The sequence below is a fragment of the Microtus oregoni genome, unplaced genomic scaffold (genome assembly GCF_018167655.1).
Source record: "Microtus oregoni isolate MIOR12 unplaced genomic scaffold, Mior012 000043F_ref0000047, whole genome shotgun sequence".
NCBI lineage: Eukaryota > Metazoa > Chordata > Mammalia > Rodentia > Cricetidae > Microtus > Microtus oregoni.
The window spans coordinates 1,981,996-1,997,816 of NW_024543210.1; the positions used below are offsets into that span (position 1 = coordinate 1,981,996).

The following is a 15,821-nucleotide window of genomic DNA, read 5'->3' on the forward strand; positions in this document are numbered from 1 at the left end:
CCTAAAAAGCCTACTCTCCTTACTCCCCATGGAGGTGGGAGCTAACTGGGGGTTCTCGCTATACTAGTCTTGGTACTGGGTTCTCACTCAGAAGGGGGCCCCAGAGTGCCTGATGGTTGAGGCCACCTCCAAGTCCTTCTCCAGGATCTAGTCTGGTATACAATCTTGGGTAGATTGCTCCCCAAATCCAGTATAAGTGCCCTGAAAAATCTAACAGGGGCACATGAAGGTATCTCAGAACTCATTCCCTGGCTGGGACAAAATTAAAAAAAAAAATTAAAAAGAAAATAGTAGTCTCATATGGCATGCATTCTCCTTTTGTGAAGCAAATGTTAAACTCGTCAGTTTGTAATAAAATTACACCAACAACTGGAAAGATTTTGTTAATTGAGTTTTAGAGACTGGTCCACATTACAATGGTGTATGTGGTTCAGAGAAGAGGCTAAGGTTATTGAACAATGGAGTAAACCTAGAGGTAGGGAAATCTCCCAAGATCAAATTCCTAGAGGAGACTATGCAACTATAGAAAGACAGGATGACCACACCCTGGATTTATGATGCACAGCACTTTGAATGCTTGGAACAGAATTGGAGAATCAGGAAAGAAAATTGAGTCATTTACTAAAGGTATGCAGGGTCCAAAGGAAGCCTTTACAGATTTTTTTTTAAACAAAGATTCACTTCAGGAATAAATAGAACAATACCAAATTCAGAAGCTAGACAAATTGTAATTGAATCTCTGGCTTTTGAGAATGCCAGTTCTCCATACAAAAGGATAATTAGGCTGTTAAATGCAAGGTCAGCACCTTTGGAGGAATGGATTCGAGATACAATTAATATAAAATCTCATGAATATGAAGACACATGGATAGAAGAGATGATTTCCGGAAGTTGGAGGAAAGTCAAAATGTCAAATATTATAATTGTGGCAAACAAGGTCACTTTAAAAGGGATTGTAGACAGGACATTCCTAGAAACAATGTTTTTTCTAAGAATACTCCTTTCAGAATGCCCCTCCCTCCTGGAGTATGAGGAAGGCGTGGCAAAGGCAGGCAGTGGACTAATGAATGTAGGTCAATGAGGAATAGTCAAGGTAATCATTAGCCATCAGGGAAACTCCATGAGGGGCCTCTTGCATCATAGAGGAAACTCCTTCCCAGACAAAAAACCTTTTGTAAGAAACCATACTGCTTTGGATAACAGAACAGCTATAGAAGAGAGAACAAAAAATGCAGGAGAAACCATAAAGGGAGTATTTTGGCAAACTTCTTTAAATAAAAAAGACCACATTAAAAATATGAATAAATGACATCATTGAAGGTCTGGTAGACTCAGGTGCGGCTGTAACAATAATTTCATCAGAATCTTGGCATCCAAATTGACATCTTTGGGATGTAAATGTTCAGATTTTAGGGACTGGAACTTCATTCCAGGTAAAGCAGAGTGTGAAATGGGTCAAATGTAAAGGACCAGAAGGATAGATAGAAATAGTAAAACTATACGTTCACTGGCATAACTGGATATCAACCTGTAGAAGAATGAAAATAGACCCATATCTATCACCATGCACAAAAACCAAGTCCAAATGGATTGAAAACCTCAACATAAAGCTAGCTACACTAAGCCTTATAGAAGGGAAAGTGGGGAGTACCCTTGAATGCATTGGCACAGGGAACCACTTCCTAAATAGAACCCCAGCAGCACAGACACTAGATGCTCAGCATATTGAAGAATCAACCAGACCTGGGAATTCTCCTGTATTTGTCGTTAAAATGAAATCTGGAAAATGGAGAATGGTGACAGATCTAAGAGCTGTCAATAAGGTGAATCAGCTAATGGACTCTCTACAGTCTGGCAGTCCTTTGCCTCTCTGTTGCCGAAAGGATGGCCTCTTATAGTAAATGATTTAAAAGATTGTTTCTTCACTATACATTTACAAGAAAAAAGGATAAATTTGCCTTCACAATGCCTACTTATAATAATTCTCAACCTGCTAAAAGATACCAATAGAAGGTTTTCCCACCCCACTCTGTGCCAATAATTTGTGAGTCAGTCATTGAAAATTATATGTAAGCAGTTTTCTGAATTTATAGTTTACCATTACATGGACATCATTTTGCTATCTGATTCAAATGTTGACACTTTAGAAAGAATGTTTGAAGAAGTAAAGAAATTTTTCTTTTGGTTGAGTATTACAAATTGCTCCTGAAAAAAATACAAAGAGAAAATTCTATTTATTATTTAGGTTATAAAATAGGATTACAGTAAATTAGAGCCCAGAAGGTACAAATTAGGAGAGATCAATTGCAGACTCTTAGTGACTTCCAAAGATTGCTAGGAGATATTTCCCAGCTGTGGTCCACATTGGGATAAAAATCTGATGAACTAGTTAATTTAAACAAAACTTTAGGTGACAAAGACTTAAATAGTCCCAGGGAATTATTAGCTGAAACTGAGAGAGAATTGCTTTGAAGAGAAATTACAGAAGGCACATGTGGATTGTGTAGATCTGAATCTTAACTGCATTCTGGTCATATTACCCTCCAAATATTCCCCTACAGAAATTTTAATGCAGAAGGAAAATATTATCTTAGAATGGATCTTTTTACCATAAGAACTGGTAAAAAAACTAAAAACTTATATGGGAAAAGTCTCTGAGTTAATTATAAAAGGAAAATTGAGAATTTGTAAATTAGCAGGAATAGACCCAGCAGAATTTATAGTACCTTTTACTAATGATGACATTAACAAATTATGGGAAGAAAGTGAATCCTGGCGAAGAGCTTGTAGTAATTTTTTGGGAGAGATTAGCAACAACTATCCCAAAAGTGAGAGAATTCGACTTATAAAGAGAGCTAATTGGATTCTTCTCCCACATTGTACAGGACACACCAATAATAAATAACAAAGTCAATTCTGTATCATCTGGTATAAATTCAGTGATTTAATATGTGAAACAATTCCTTCTGCATATTGCAAATTAGAAACTATGTTGAGAGGTTCTTTAATCCCTTAGTACCATGAGAATAGCATATAATTCTGAATTTTGGACAGAATCATAAGGGCTTTGTTCCACTTTACTTAAATTTTTTTGATTTGTAACCTGTGTTTCCTGATTTATTTGCATCAATATACACTGTAGGGACTCCAGTTATTGTTGTGAAAACCACCGCTAATTCAAAGCCAAAATGGGAAAGGAAAAGACTCACATCAACATCGTCATCATTGGACACGTCGATTCTGGCAAGTCCACTACAACCGGCCACCTGATCTACATGTGTGGTGGAATCGACAAACGAACCGTCGAGAAGTTTGAGAAGGAGGCTGCCGAGATGGGAAAAGGCTCCTTCAAGTATGCCTGGGTCTTGGACAAACTGAAAGCTGAGCGTGAGCGTGGTATCACTATTGACATCTCCCTGTGGAAGTTTGAGACCAGCAAGTACTATGTGACTATCATTGATGCCCCAGGACACAGAGACTTCATCAAAAACATGATTACAGGCACATCACAGGCTGACTGTGCTATCCTGATTGTTGCTGCTGGTGTTGGTGAATTTGAAGCTGGTATTTCCAAGAATGGGCAGACCCGTGAGCATGCACTTCTGGCTTACACCCTGGGTGTGAAACAGATAATTGTAGGTGTCAACAAAATGGATTCCACCGAGCCACCCTACAGCCAGAAGAGATACGAGGAAATTGTTAAGGAAGTCAGCACCTACATTAAGAAAATTGGCTACAACCCTGACACAGTAGAATTTGTGCCAATTTCTGGTTGGAATGGTGACAACATGCTGGAGCCAAGTGCTAATATGCCTTGGTTCAAGGGATGGAAAGTCACTCGCAAAGATGGTAGTGCCAGTGGGACCACCCTGTTGGAAGCTTTGGATTGTATCCTGCCACCAACTCATCCAACTGACAAGCCTCTGGGACTGCCCCTCCAGGATGTCTATAAAATTGGTGGCATTGGGACTGTCCCTGTGGGCCGAGTGGAGACCGGTGTTTTAAAACCTTTGCTCCAGTCAATGTGACAACAGAAGTAAAGTCTGTTGAAATGCACCGTGAAGCTCTGAGTGAAGCTCTTCCTGGGGACAATGTGGGCTTCAACGTGAAGAACGTGTCTGTCAAAGATGTTAGACGTGGTAACGTTGCTGGTGACAGCAAAAATGACCCACCAATGGCTTCACTGCTCAGGTGATTATCCTGAACCACCCAGGCCCCATTAGTGCTGGCTATGCTCCTGTACTAGACTGTCACACAGCTCACATAGCATGCAAGTTTGCTGAGCTTAAAGAAAAGATTGATTGCAGTCGTTCTGGCAAGAAGCTGGAAGATGGCCCTAAATTCTTGAAATCTGGTGATGCAGCCATTCTTGATATGGTTCCTGGCAAGCCCATGTGTGTCGAGAGCTTCTCTGACTATCCTCCACTGGGTCGTTTTGCTGTTCGTGACATGAGGCAGACAGTTGCTGTGGGTGTCATCAAAGCTGTGGACAAGAAGGCTGCTGGAGCTGGCAAGGTCACCAAGTCTGCTCAGAAAGCTCAGAAGGCTAAATGAATATTATCCCTAACACCTGCCACCCCAGTCTTAATCAGTACTGGAAGAACGGTCTCAGAACTGTTTGTCTCAATTGGCCATTTAAGTTTAATAGTAAAAGACTGTTTAGTGATAACAATGCATCGTAAAACCTTCAGAAGGAAAGGAGAATGCTTTGTGGGCCATTTTTTTTTTGTGTGTGTGTGGCAGTTTAAAGTTATTAGTTTTCAAAATCAGTACTTTTTAATGGAAACAACTTGACCAAAAATCTGTCACAGAATTTTGAGACCCATTAAAACAAGTTTAATAAGGAGAAAAAAAAAAAGAACGCTAGACAAATGAGACTTCTGAATAAAAGGAACAAATCATCCAAAAAATGTCTCAAGAAAAAGAGTAAATTGGCCTATTGGTAAATCACATTTCCATCAAGGTAAAATATCATAAATTTTCCCAAATGTTTGTTTCTGCTGTTCTCTACAGACATATGATGCTAATGATCTTTTTGTAGTCCCAGTTGAATTAAAGATTAAAGTTGGCTTTGGAGTTGGAGTGTGGCTCTCCTCCTCTAAACCCAAGCATGTTTATTAAGGTGAAATTAAAAATCTCTGTCTCATGTCAGAAAACCATGATATGGAATAGAAGAAAAACAAAAATTTAAGGACTATTTTATTTTGACTAATCTCATAATCTTTTGGTTTTATATTGACCATTTCACAGCTTAAGGTTAAGGATTTATAAGATAAATATATATAAATATATTAAACTTTTTGTCTTGATATTGATGGTCATATAGAATACTAACTAATTCTAGAAAAAAAGATTTTATCTACCTTCCTGTACATGATTTCAGGTTTGAATCTCTATCAGTTTTCTGCAGTGAACCATGAGCACACCTAACAGCGACATTTGAAGTCTCCATAAGGAGGATGGGGCCCCACAAAGATTACTTCTCCAGGACTATAATAATACCACTAAACTGAAAAACACCACCTAAAGATCAGTTTTGGACTACCAACTTCTCAGAATAAATTCAAAGTGGCTAGCTGAGATGATCCAGCCTAATACACTAGCCAGGACTTGAGACAAGTCCACACTTTCCTATTACACAGAGGCTGGACAACAAATTATAAAACTACCTCTCCCAGGACTTGACAATTAGCTCAATTTTTTTTCAGGATCTCCTAAAGATACAGTCACCCCTAGGCAGCACAATGTAAATTTAAGAATATGATGCCCACGTTCCCAAGAGGTGGGGTGGGTGGTTTTTTTGTTGTTCATTGGAGTATGGATATTTGTTATTGTTTAGGGGGTTAGTTACAAATTATTATTGGAAATGGTCAGGAAAAAAAGCTAAACAAAGGAAATTAGATTCAAGGTTGTTGTTTTGAAAAGAAAAATTGTAATGATCTGTTCTGTCCCTTTAAGAGATGAGCCCTGCTCACTCCTTCCCCTGTCTGCTGAGGCAGGCAGATCTTCCTTCCTGCTTGCAGCCTGATTCTCTTCCTTTTCCATCTCCCTCTCGAAAAGGCAGCTTCTGTCTCTCCACAGTTCTCCCCTTCTTCCTTTCTGTTTCTCTCTCTCTCTCTCTCTCTCTCTCTCTCCTTTTCTCCCCTTTCCCCCTTTTCCATCCATAACCCACTAAATAAATGTCCATCCTCACTCTGCATGGTGTGCCTATCTGTCCATCTCTTGCCCATTGCATGACTCCCTGCCCAGGAAACCTGTGGCATAGTCTCATGGTGCACCTATTTGTCTGTCTCTCCTCATGGGACCCCTCGTGGCTCACTACAGTCACTTGGGGACTACGCCATCTCTGCCTGGGACTGGCTGCTCTCAGGACCTGCTGCCCACTGCTGCCACTTGGGGACCTGCAGCATTTCTGCCGCTGAGCCCTTCGGGGATTTCCAGCATTTTTACTTAATCCATTACAAAAATATCAGGGGCCTTGAGTGCCAGCCTCAGTACCCCTTCAGGGTCTAGGTAAGATTTGTTATGGCATGGCAAGCTAAAACCTGGATAATTGGTTCTCAGAGCAAACAGAAAATAAATCAACTCATGTTCCTCATCTCTACATGTTCTTTATTTCTTGGAGCAAAGAAGCAACGAGAAGAAAAAGGGGGTGATCTCCATCAGGTTTTTAGTTTTTATAGGCATGGTTTGGAAATTCCATAGGCAAGGACAATGATAACATGCATATCAAAATCACAAAAAGGGCAGGGATAGCCTGACAAAGCAGCACTCCAGAACAGGTGACACCACCCAGGAAAGAGCCAGTATCTGAGGGGAAATACCTGACATTCCAAACCATTAGATAAGGTTACTAATTGTCAGAACCTGGACTTTACCCACACCCAGACCCGTCTGTCTGGTAATGGTGGTGTCTTCCTATCCATTTGAAATTCCTACCTATTCAATTAGCGGGTAATTCTGTGGGATAGTCCCTATGTAAATTTGACTGTTAGAACAAAGAGTGAATGTCATCTCTCTAAGACGTCAGAGTGTGGGGGAATGGAAAGGTCATTTTGTTACCCCAGCAGAAGTTACACTGCTGAGGTATTTTGGGGAATTAATTCCATTTTGAAGTGGGAATCATGGTTTTAACAGATTTAATAGTGACTTTTCCAAAAGACAAGTGTTCCCACAGCTCTGCTGAGACACATTCTCTCTCCATGTGGATGTGTACATATATACTTCCCATATATACTTCTGATAGATCTGTCAGCTGTACATTTACTGTATAGTCTTATGGGTTCACCACAGGAAAAAAGAGATGATATAGATATAAGAAAAAAGGTAGATTATTCAATCTCCTTTTTTTTGTTTTGTTTTTTGAGACAGGGTTTCTCTGTGTAGGTAGCCCTAGCTGTCCTGGAACTAGCTCTGTAGACCAGACTGGCCTTGAACTCACAGAGATCCACCTGCCTCTGCCTCCCAAGTGCTGGAATTAAAGGCCTGCACCACTGCCAGACTATTGATTGTACTTTTAAAAAACAACTACTAGTTTTAAATATTTTGCATTGGATTGGACTTTTGTATATTGTATACAGATTTTGTATATCGAGATTAATTTTGTTAAGCTATACTGTACATATATTTCTACTCTTGTGCCAAGTATTGTACCTCTATACCTTATTGAACAAGGTAATGAAAATTTGTAGTCCTTGAAAATTAGTATTACCAACTGTTATGGTTTAGATAAAATGGCACAGACCCCTGAGGGGCAGCTGTGGCCATGAGGGGCAGCCAGATCCCACCCACCTGAGGCCTCTGTAGATCCCAAGCAGGTGGGAGGTATCAGGTCAGAGACATGGGCAGGTCATTGGCGGGGCAGCTGGTCCCAGGAGGAGCCATGAATGATGGGTGTGAGACAGGAATGGATGTGGAGAGAGGGTTTGGGTATAGTTTATACAGTGTGTTATGGGAGGAAAGGGAAGGGAGAGGGAGGGAGGGAGAGGGGGAAGGAGAGGAGAGGAGCCACCTCTTCCAAAGAGGGACAGGGCAGAAAGAGCACAGACTGGAAGCAGAAGGAAGATCTGCTTGTCTCAGAAAAAGGGGGGAGTGGGCAGGGTTTGTCTCTTAAAGGGACAGGACAGATCATTATACCAACCATTTAGGATAATAAGGAAATGTAGGCTAGTAGTTAATCACCTCGTATAATTAAACTTGTAGTCACATTAGGTATGTTTTCAAGGTCAAACAAAGATACATTTTAGATAGACAAACACTTCGAAGATCTACAGAATATGGCGTTTAAGATGTTTTAATAACCTAGGTTCTTCTTTTTTATGATAATGAGACTTGTCTGCTCCTGGCAGCACCAATCTACTTCAGAGAAGATACTGGGCATTGAAGAAACTTCACATGGAGTTTACTTTCTTTGTGACAAAAGCCACTGGACAAGAAAATGCCCTTGTCTCAACTGCTGACAGTATGCTGTCCTAATTGGACAAGCAGGACCCAAAAGAGAGTGACTGCCAAATATTGTCAAGACAAGGAAGGACAGCCCTTCAGAATATCCTGCTTCACAGAAAAGTCTGTTGGATATGCTAGGCCTGTAGGCTAAGGAGGAACCTTGGGTGACTGTCCAGGCAGCCAGCTGTTTCTGTCATTTCTCACATTTTTTGGAAGTTGCTTGCTTGCATTTCCTGCCTACTCAGTTAATATTATTTCTTTTTTGGGTCTCTGAGAGAGTTGAAGACTAGATTGTTAGAGTTTTCTTTGTTTACCAGACACAGAAAGCAAGTTATGATAGGAAGTAAATTGGTACAAGACTTTGGACTCATCAAGATAGAATAGATATGGAGTATTTTCTCTGAATTTGTCAAATGCAAATGGATTAGGCATTGTTGATATATTGATTGCCTGTGTATATTGTATATAGCCATTGGACTTATTGTATATTGTTTTTCTTATATTACTTATAGCCTTCTTTTTATTTTAGACAAAAAAGGAGAACTATAGTGGTATATTATTTGTATTTTATTAAATAAATCTTGCCTGAAGACCAGAGGCAAAGCTAAAGCCACTAAAGGTCAGTTGGTCAGGCACTGGTGACATACACCTTTAATCCCAGGAAACAGAGACAAACGGATCTCTGTGAGTTCAAGGCCACCCTGAACTACACAAGATCAATGCAGAATGCAGAAATAAATCCAGGTGGTGGTGGTAGCTCACACCTTAAATCCCAGCACTAGAGGGAATATAAAATGGGAGGAGAGAGAGGGTTAGTTGGCTTAGTTTATGATCGCCCAACCTTGGTAGAGGTAAGACTTCTCTACATGTATGCCTGCAGGCCAGAAGAGGGCACAAAACCACAGATGGTTGTGAGCCACCATGTGGTTGCCGGGAATTGAACTCAGGACCTTTGGAAGAGCAGGCAATGCTCTTAACCGCTGAGCCATCTCTCCAGCCCAAGGTAAGACTTCTCTAGTGGCGTGGCTGCCTTGCTTTTCTGGTTTTCGGGTTGAACCCTAGTTTATGTCTCTGGGCTTTTATTATTCATGTTACACCCAGGGGCCTTGGGCAGCAGTCAAGAAGCAATGTGGTTTTAACCATCAGCCCTCACAGTTTTACCCACGAGGGTTCACATGATTCCCTCAGCTACAACCTCCTGGGGAGCCCAGAGCAGTCCTCCAGCGTGCCTAGAGGGCTTAGGTAGTGGGATGCTTAAGACTCAGAGGTTCCTTCAGAGCTGGTGGCTGAAGGAGCAGAGCCCAGGAACACAGGGAACAGCTGTGCTGGGTGGGGTGAGCCAGTCCTGACATCTGTGTAAGGTAGACCTGAGGGATGAGAAAGGAATGACCATAAGCTGGGTTCTCTGGTCTGAAAAGCACTGTGGGAGCCGCTTTTCAAAACACTAGTCATCTTAGGAGGATAGTGACAGCATTGGAAATGAGCCACAACCACAAGAGTGCCAGTGTGACACAGGCATCTCATGTCAATGAAATCCACAAAGCTAACCTAATCCCTGTGTGACCAGGCTGTGATGGGGATGGTGGCGGATCAGAAGCCTCTGACGCTGTGAGGAAAACGGTGGCTGACTGCCCAAGCTACACGTCCAGTCAGGAGTCCTGACGTCTGTGCACACACATGCTATGGCCTGCCCTGTACCTGCTCCAGCTCTGGCTCCCCAGTGTCTGGGCTTTATCTTTTTTTTTCTTTTTTTAATATTTATTTGTTTATTTATTTATTTATTATGTATACAATATTCTGTCTGTGTGTATGCCTGCAGGCCAGAAGAGGGCACCAAACCCCATTACAGATGGTTGTGAGCCACCATGTGGGTACTGGGAATTGAACTCAGGTCCTCTGGAAGAGCAGTCAGTGCTCTTAACCACTGAGCCATCTCTCCAGCCCATTCCTGCTGTCTTTATGTGTGACTGGCAGCTGCCTGGCCCTGGGCATGTCCCTTTTTCTCCTCCATTCTCCTCTCTCTCTCTCTCTCTCTCTCTCTCTCTCTCTCTCTCTCTCTCTTCTCTCTCTCTCTCTCTCTCCCCCACCTATCCACTTTGCTGCCTAGCTATTGGCCATTGCACTCTTTATTAGACCAATCAGGCGCCTTAGGCAGGCAAGGTGAACAGATGCAACACATCTTTAGCTAAGTAAACAAACGCAGCATAAACAAATGTAACACACCTTTACACAGTTCAAGTAATATTCTGCAGCATAAACAGATGTAATATATCTTTGCCTAGTGAATGTACTATTCCCCAAATGCCCACCTCAAAACTGCCCTTGGGGAAGGGTGGGGTTGGCCTTACAGCTATAGGCATATGACAATTGTAAAATGCAAGATGGAGTCTTGCTTGGGAACAAAAACCACAATAAAATTCGGAATAAGAGTTACAAAGGGGTAGACCCCATGTGTGTGCTGTGCACCGGCCAGGAACATCATGGAACCTCAGAACAGAGCCTCCACCACCCACATCTTCAAGGACATTTGTCTGGTGATGACTTCAGCTCCAGCCTGGCCCCACCCTTGGGAAGCCTTCCAGCTTCATTTTTAAAACCTTCCCTTTGCTTAAAGCTTTGGAACAGGCCAGCCGACTCCTGGGCACCGCAGGGCCTGGCTCTATCAGGATACTCTATACGTCTTAGTGTAGGCAGAGAGAGCTGGACTCAGGTCACTTTCAGAGGGACTCAGTAATTCTTTTAGACTCTGATTTTACATTTGGGGCCAGGAGACACCCCACCCTGATATGTCGCCCGCCTTCAGCAGCTGACTGAGTAGCTGGCTGTGGGTGTTGCTCACCCAGGAAATGCCATCCAAAGGCTCCTTAAGTCTCATAGCTGTTACTGATGGACACTGCCAAACTGTCCCCATGTGATGCCCCAGGCCCACTGATTAAAAATGTCATCAAGACCAATTCTCTTGGTCGAAATTCCAAATTTCTAACCATGCTTGTCCTAAGTAGCTTGTCACCCACAGTTCTGAAATGCTGGCTGTCGGGTTCTGGGACCTTCATAAATACTCTCAGAACAGAGTTCTAATAACTTTCAAGATGAATGAATAGGAGTTGAACCAATAGCTCAGGGTCAAGACTGCTTGCTGACCTTGCGGAGTCCAGATTTCAGTTCCCAGGACCCGTATCAGATGTACCCGCAACTCTAGTTCATAAAATCAAACCCCCTCTTCCGGCATCCACAGACACCAAGCACACACATGCTGCACATATACCCATGCGGGCATTCACACACTCACATAAACTAAAAACTAAATCATTTGGTTAAAAAAATAAACTAAATTAAAAATGTCAGGCTAAATATGGTAGCATACACCTTTAATTCCAAAACATGAGAGACAGAGGCAGGATGAGCTCTGTGTGTTTGAGATTAGCCAGGCTTACATAGCAAGTTACAGGCCAGTCAGGACTAAATAGTGAGACTTTGCCTCAGGAAAACAACAAAATTCAGAACTCTGATAGGGTTTGCCCCCAAAGCATGAGAGGACCTGAGGTGGAGAGCTGGTCCGACGGGCAGAACACTTGCTCTTTCTTGCAAAGGACCAGTGTTTGGGTCCCAGTACCCACATGACAGATCACAGCTGCCTGTAACTCCAGTCCCAAGGAATGCAACATATGTGTGTGCTCTGACTTCTGTGGTCACCCATACACATATTCTACACACGTACACATTCACACGCACACAAACGCAGACGTAATAAAAACAAACCTCAGAAAATAAAGTCACAGATGTGGTGGTGTGTGCCTAGCAGCAGTAGGCAAAGCCGGGAAGGTCAATGGGGCTGGCTGCAAGCCAGTCTAGCCCAATTGGCGAGCTCTAGATTCAGTGAGCGACCCTGTCTTAAAACAACAACAACAACAAAACAACAGATAGTGATAGAGGAACCCAAGGTCCACCTCTGGCTTCTGCTGTGGGAGAATCCTCGTGTATTGTAAAGATTTGTCACTCGAATTGGCTTAATAAAATGCTGATTGGCCAGTAGCCAGGCAGGAAGTATATAGGTGGAGCGACCAGACTAAGGATGGTGGGAAGGAGATGGTGGAGTCAGGAGTCACCAGCCTGGTGCAGAGGGAGCAGATGAATGTGCCATGCCAATGAAGGTACTGCCATATGACAGACGTTAATAAGAATATGGGTTAACTAATATATAAAAGCTAGTTGGTAATAGGCCTGAACTATCAGCCAAACACTTATAAGTAATATTAAGCCTCCAAGTCAGTTATCTGGGAAGCTGCCTCTGGGTATCAGGAAAAGGTAGGTGGGAGAGAAATGTTTAACTCCAGGCTCCACATGTTGCATGCAATTCAGAGTTCAGAGCGGCTGGGTCCACGCAGCCAAGGAGCGCAAACACTAACAGTGGAACTGCATGAATCCAGACAGAACATCAATGAAAACTTCGTTCTGTTTATATAAAACACTGTTGTTTTGTTGTTGCTAAGGTTTATTTTTGTCTATGTGCACCACGTGTGTGCCCTTGGAGACCAGAAGAGGGCATCCGATCCCTTGGAACTGGAGTTTGGGATGGTGAGCCACCATGTGCTGGGAACCCAACCCTGGTCCTCTGCAAAAGCAGTGATTATCTTAACCTCTGAACCTGCCTCTAGTCCTGTAACCTTTTAAAGACATGTTCCTATGTTTGCCTGTAATTGGTAATCCTCCTGCCTTAGCCAGCTGTGTTCTAGGATTACAGTTCTGTACCTCCATGCCAGGCTTGTTGTTTATGAATTTTTTCTTCTAAATTAAGTTTTAATTTTTTTTTTTTTTTAGTGTTGGGACACCGGGCTTCAGAAGGCACTCTGCTGCACTGTGTGCCAACGCAGGAAGCCCTTAGGCTCCCAGAGCCTGGCAGTCGGAGAAGAGCAGCTGCCGTGGACAAAGGCAGAGGCCTTCGTTCTCAGTCTTCTAGTTTAAGTTCACTACAGGTAAGCCTCCCTTTTTATGAAAATATTGCTCAATTATTTATGAAAATAATTGAGCAGAAATCTGCTTTGTGACAGGACAGTACATTTGAAATCGATACATAAGGCCTGTTCTTGGAGTCCTTGCTTCAGTGGGTAGGTAATTCCATGTTCCCTAAATCCTGAGTCCCGTGTCCCAAGAGCTGGGCAGATTTGCCTCCCCTCCATGTGGAACTTGAATGGTTTTTGTGGTTAATCATATGCTCTGTGTGTGTGTGTGCGTGTGTGTGTGTTTGTGTGTGTGTTTGTGTCTGTGTGTGTTTGTGTGTGTATTTGTGTCTGTGTGTATGTGTCTGTGTGTGTTTGTGTGTGTATGTGTGTATGTGTCTCTGTGTGTGTATTTGTGTCTGTGTGTTTGTGTCTGTGTGTGTGTGTGTTTGTGTGTGTATGTGTGTATGTGTCTCTGTGTGTGTATTTGTGTCTGTGTGTTTGTGTCTCTGTGTGTGTGTTTGTGTGTGTATGTGTGTATGTGTCTCTGTGTGTGTATTTGTGTCTGTGTGTTTGTGTCTCTGTGTGTGTGTTTGTGTGTGTATGTGTGTATGTGTCTCTGTGTGTGTGTGTGTATGTGTGTATGTGTCTCTGTGTGTGTTTGTGTCTCTGTGTGTGTTTGCTCCATTTACATAAACAAATCAAATTTGATGAAACTAAATTCTTTTTTGGTTTTTGGGACAAGGCCTCTCTATGTTAGCCCTGGCTGTCCTGGTACTTACTATGTAAAACAAGCTGGCCTCAAACTCACAGACATCCACCTGCCTCTACCTCCTGAGTGCTGGGATTAAAAAGGTGTCATAAAAGAAAGAGAAAACCAATGTGTTTCTTTTTTGTCTTGTTTTGTTTTTTGAGACAGGGTTTCTCTTGTGTAGCTATGGAGCCTGTCCTGGAACTCCCTCTGTAGACCAGGCTGGGCTCAAACTCGCAAAGATTTGCCTGCCTCTGCCTCCTGAGTGCTGCTGGGATTAAAGGTGTGTGCCATCACCACCCAGCTGAAAAAAAATGTGTTTCTGAAAACTTTATGGGGCTAGAGATGTGGCTCAGTGGTTAAGAGCACTGCCTGCTCTTCCAGAGGTCCTGAGTTCAATTCCCAGCAACCGCATGGTGGCTCACAACCATCTGTAATGAGATCTGGTGCCCTCTTCTGTCCTGCAGGCATAAACACAGACAGAATACTGAGAATACTGTATAATAATAAATAAATAAATATTTTTTAAAAACTATAAAATACTTCATATCTATGAGGCTTTACTTCTGTTTTTTTAATAATTTATTTTATTTGCATTGGTGTTTTGCCTACATGTATGTCTGTGTGAGGGTGTCAGATCTTGGAGTTACAGGCAGCTGTGAGCTGTTATGTGGGTGCTGAGAATTGAACCCAGGTCCCCTAAAAGAGTACTCAGTGGTGCTCTTAACTACTGGGCCATCCCTCCAGCCCCTGGTCTTTTTTTTTAAAGACTGATTTTGTTTCTGCATGTACTTATGTGTGCCACTTGTGTGCTGTGCTCAAGGAAGCCACACCCCCTGCACCTGGAGTTACAGATGGTTGTGAGCTGCCATGTGGGTGCTGAACCAAACCAGAGCCTCTGAAAGAGCAGCCGGTGCTCTTCAACTCTGAGCATCTCTCCAGCTGCTTTTAAGGGATTTTTTTCTACTTCTAGACTGGAATCCATCCTAAGTTCTTGCATGTGTTACCAATATAATTTTCTTTCTTCCTTCTTGTGAGAGGAGTGTGCATATGTGTATTCATGTCTAGGTGTACACAGGTGCACGTGTGCGCACGCAGGCATTGAGGAAGAGACCCTCTGGGTGTCTTCCCTCTGGAGCTCACGACTAGACTGGCAGCCACCTCCCCAGCGCTGAGATTACAGACTTGCACCCCATGCCTGTGGAATCTGGGACTCAATCTCAGCTCCCCCGCTTGCAAGGCAAGTATTTAACCCACTGAGCGGTTTCTCTGGTCCCTCCACCCCACCTCTTGGCATAGTTTCTTTGTTTTTGCTTTTAGAGACAGAGGTTTGCAGTGCTGCCCAGGCTGTCTTCAAACTCTCTATCCTCCTGCCTCCACTGTTAGCACTGGGATTCTCGGCATGCACACCACGCCTAGCACACATACAGTGTTTCTCCACAGAATTACTAAGAACTGAAACTGCTGTTTCCTATGTAAGCCAGAGCTGGCCAACCTGGATGAACTGAAGCTTCCTGTCCCCTGTGTGTCCACAAACAGCAAACCCCTGTTCCTCGCCTCCATAACCAGAGACGACAACACACAGACCAAAAAATGGGGGTGGGGGTAGTGAGAAGGAACCAGGCAGTGATACGTTTAAAGGTCACCGCCTGCTTTCCTCTGGCTTGAGACCGAATCTGAGCAGGCCA

The 15,821-nt window shown here is 42.9% G+C and overlaps 1 pseudogene; it reads left to right on the top strand.

Annotated features, from left to right (window-relative positions):
• The first annotated feature begins 3,169 nt into the window (after positions 1–3,169).
• On the top strand, positions 3,170–4,602 carry LOC121434414 (annotated as a pseudogene).
• Positions 4,603–15,821: the final 11,219 nt, after the last annotated feature.